Source organism: Aotus nancymaae, unplaced genomic scaffold (assembly GCF_030222135.1).
Source record: "Aotus nancymaae isolate 86718 unplaced genomic scaffold, 86718_ANA_hifiasm-v0.15.2.pri h1tg000053l, whole genome shotgun sequence".
Classification (NCBI taxonomy): domain Eukaryota; kingdom Metazoa; phylum Chordata; class Mammalia; order Primates; family Aotidae; genus Aotus; species Aotus nancymaae.
Genome location: NW_026988467.1, coordinates 15,838,638 through 15,842,721, shown reverse-complemented (window position 1 = coordinate 15,842,721; position 4,084 = coordinate 15,838,638). Strand labels below are relative to the sequence as shown.

At 43.3% G+C, this 4,084-nt stretch overlaps 1 pseudogene; it reads right to left on the bottom strand.

Moving 5' to 3' along the window:
* Positions 1–2,332: 2,332 nt before the first annotated feature.
* LOC105708363 (vacuolar protein sorting-associated protein 26C-like) lies at positions 2,333–3,222 on the bottom strand (annotated as a pseudogene).
* Between the last annotated feature and the right edge of the window lie 862 nt (positions 3,223–4,084).

Here is a 4,084-nt window from a genome sequence, read left to right as displayed (position 1 = left end):
TGCCTTTAAGTTCCATCCAGATGACCCAAGCTAATCTCCCCATCTTATGACCCTTAACTCAATCAAATCTACAAAGATCCCCTTCCGTGTTTTGCTGCATAAGGTAACATTCACAGGTTGCAGTGATTAGGACATGGATATCTGGAGGGAGGGGATTTTTTTGATGTTGTTGTTTCTTAACTTTTTTTTAAAAATAGAAATAGGGCTTCACCATCTTGGCTAGGCTGATCTTGAACTTTTGACCTTGTGATCTACCCGCCTCGGCCTCCCAAAGTGCCAAGATTACAGGCGTGAGCCACCGCACCTGGCCTCTGGAGGGATTTTTAATCCTGTCACACTCATTTCCTTCTGAAACTTCAATGAGATGCATGTTAGATCTTCCCACTCTGTGCTCTATGTCTTTAATCTCTTTTTCATAGTTTATATCTTTGTCTCTGTGCTGCATTCTGGACAGTTTCTTCCAATCTATCTTCCGTTTTCTCCATTATCTTGTCAGCCCTGTATAATCTGCTTTTTAATCTAGCCACTGATTTTTATTTTTTTATATCCATAAAATCAGTTTATTAAAGAAATTATATAGCAATCACATCCCAAACCTTTTCTCAAAATTGTCATCTTCTTTTTAAATTTATTAAATATTTTCATCTCATTAAAAATGGTTTCTTCCTTTAAAATTTCCCAGAAAGTGTGGCCTCTATTTTCTGCTGCTCAGTTTAAACACATCATCAAATCAATAATGTCATGTGAGCATAAAAGATTTATAAACCAGAAATGTATTTTCTGGGAACCAAGTTTCAGGTGACTCAGGTAAGTGTTATTAATTTCACGGGTGAAGCTGTTGGATAAAGTGGCGCCTAAATCAGGCTTGTTTACCCTTGCCATCATGTCACTGAACACTGTTTCAGGACAGTGGAGGTACAGCTTGAGAAGCTTTTGGCCTGAGCCTGTTTTGCCCGAGCCCGTCCAGAATGAAAAGTACGAAGGAAGGCTAGTGTATGTGCAAAGCAGCATGGCTTACTTTGAGGTCCTGTTAATTGTGGGCCAATGAAACAGTGGCAGGATTTCAAGGAAGAAATGTATTGTAGCAGATTCTATCCTTCGAACCACAAAGGGAGACTGAGGAAATGCTGGCTTCAGGCCAAAAAACAGCTTTCTCAGGTGGCTCAGAGGCAGACCAAGTTCATCAAGTCAAGGACTGTTTCCTGCTACCACCTTGGGAAGAAGGGCCTTCACCCGCCATGCACATGGGTCTCCTGCGGCTCAGAATCTACCCAGTAAGACAGGAGAAAATATACATGTTTTCCCCTTCTATAACTTTGCATTTAAATACATTCTGGGAAACTGCTGGGCGCAGTGGCTCACACCTGTCATCTCAGCACTTTGGGAGGCCAAGATGGGAGGATCACTTGAGTCTAGGAGTTGAAGACCAGCCTGGGCAACATAGGGAGACCCTGTCTACAAAAAACTTAAAAATTAGCTGAATGTGGTGGCATGTACCTGTAGTCTCAGCTACTTAGGAGGCTGAGGGTAGGGATCGCTTGAGCCAGGGAGGTCGAGGCTGCAGTAAGCTGTGATTCTGCTACTGCTCTTAGCCTGGGAGACAGAGGGAAAACCCTCTCTCTATATATATACATTCAAGGAAATGGCAGCAGGATATTTTATGCCAGTTCTTGAGACTTTGAAACATTTCAGCACCAGCCAAATCCCCTCATGAGAGCAAGAAACACCCTTTTCCAGTTGCTTAAAAATTTTAAAGTTATAATGAAAACTGTTATAGAAAGAACTACAGAACAGAGTGGGGTGGAGGGAAGGCACCCATTTCCAGCAGCTAGCACTTGGTGCTCCGCCTTGGAGAGTATCTACAAGCTTCCTAACCATCGAGTATGCTTGCAGTCGTCCTGGATGTCAGCTGGTCACAGACCCTTTGCTGTGGGGAGTCTCTGGCTACATCCATTAGCAACTCAGAGAAAGGTTCCCTTTTGTCCCCATGATCCCACTTTCCAAAAAAGCTCAAACTGCTGTCACAATTGTTTCCTGTACCTAAAAAGGAACAGGGAAGGGAGGAGCCACAGTCAGTGTTTTCTGTGAAATGGTCTTGCAAATAGCATTAAGAAAACGTGTTGAATTTCAAAGAAAAGGTCTGAGTAGAGGCGCCTGTTGGAAGCCTCGAAGAAATGAGGAAGGAAAGTTAATTTGAGGGTCTGTTTCATTTCTGATACTGAATAATCACAAAAGCAAGTAAATGCCACTGGCTGTAGCTCCCCTTAGGATTTGAATAACCAGCTGGATTTTCAGATGGCCACTCTGGTTTTCGGTGCCTACCTCCTCTGGACTATATCGTGCAGAGGTTCAGCGGGAAGTTCTCCGTGATGAGGTGGTCAGGGTGGAGAAGCACCACAATGTTATCCTCAAATTCCACGTGGAAGTTGGTGGTCTCCAGCATAGGGCAGGTGAACAGCCTGGGGAAGACTATGTAGATGGGGACAGAGAGGCCCCTGCACACGTCACTGTCGGTGATCTGAATGTTCTGAATCCCCGTGGCCTCATGGACATAGCCTTCTGCACACCCGCATGTCTCCACGCACACCAGCTGCAGTTCCATGCTTCTGATGGTGCCTCTGAGCTCTTCACCACCAGCTCTCCCCTTAGCGGCTGCATGATGACAGTTTGTTGAGTTGAGATGTCCTCGAATGAGAAATTTGGGAAGCAAAGCTCTCTCTTTGATGTTCTGTAAGGTTTCAGGTGTACTCGTGAAGGTCACAGGAATGGGAGTCAACTTTCCCTTCTGAGGAACAGAGTGAATGATAAATTCACATGTCTTTGTCAAGTCCTTGGCCAACAGAGATTGCCTCAGTCACAGCACAGTGTGTACTGAATGTTGACAAACGTGCCATGATAAGTTTTATACAGAACTTTGTTACCCTTCACGTGCAGAGGAAACTCAAAAGGGATTTCTGTTTTGCCACTGAGAGATTTCCCTGGCTTCACCATTTCTATGGTGCTGTTGATAATCTGGATAGGCTTAACAGAATTATAAGAAGCTTCAAACACACTCACACTTTTGGCACTGAGCTGGAGGTTTACAGTTCATTCCGTGGTCCAAGACACTCTGTGGTGTTGGACTGAATCTTTACCCGATATTACCACAACACCGGAGAGCACCTCTCCAGTGTCATAAACTTTATTTGCTCTTTTAATCTTGATGTCCAGGGCTGTCGCCATCTCCAGTTCTCCACAGGCTGATTTTTAAATTTCAATTAATATATTTTTCATGTCTAGAAATTTTATTGAGTTCTTTTTCAAATCTTCATGAGAGTTTTAGAGTTTCATGTTCAGTTTCATTCTCTTTTAACTGATTCAGTTCTTTAGTTTGAATGTGACTGGAGAAAAATTCACAACTCTTTTGTAAAATTTTATTGTGAAAATGACCAGAGAAATGAGCCAGTATCTGGAGGGACATGTAGGGTCAAAACAAAAAAAAAAAAAAAAAAAGTGAGGCTTGAGAAATTACCTTAAGGCAAGAGTATATTGGTCTGTTATTATGCTGCCATGAAGAAATGTCTGAGACTGGGTAATTTATAAAGAAAAGAGGTTTAATTGACTCACAGTTCTGCAGGGCTAGGGAGGCCTTAGGAAACTTACAATCATAGTGGAAGGGGAAGCTAACATGTCCTTCTTCATATGACGGCAGGAAAGAGAAGTGCAGAGCGAAGTGGAGAAAGCCCTTTATAAAATCAGATCTTGTGAGAACCCACTCACTATCATGAGAACAGCATGGAGGTAACCGCTCCCATTATTTGATTGCCTCCCACTGGGTCCCTCTCATGATACATGAGGATTATGGGAACTACAATTCAAGATGAGATTTGCATGGGGACACAGACAAACCATATCAGTAAGGTAGAGATTTGTATGGTGAGGAGAATGACCCAGCAGACAGGGGCCATCTGATAGATGTCCTTCCTAGAAGAAGGGGTCCAATACATAAGGGGAGGAATTGGTCTCAGGCAAGAGTGGGAGAGTTCACTCATAGCAACGGAAGGAACCACAGAGCACAGAGTCACATAAGTTGGGAATGAGGTGA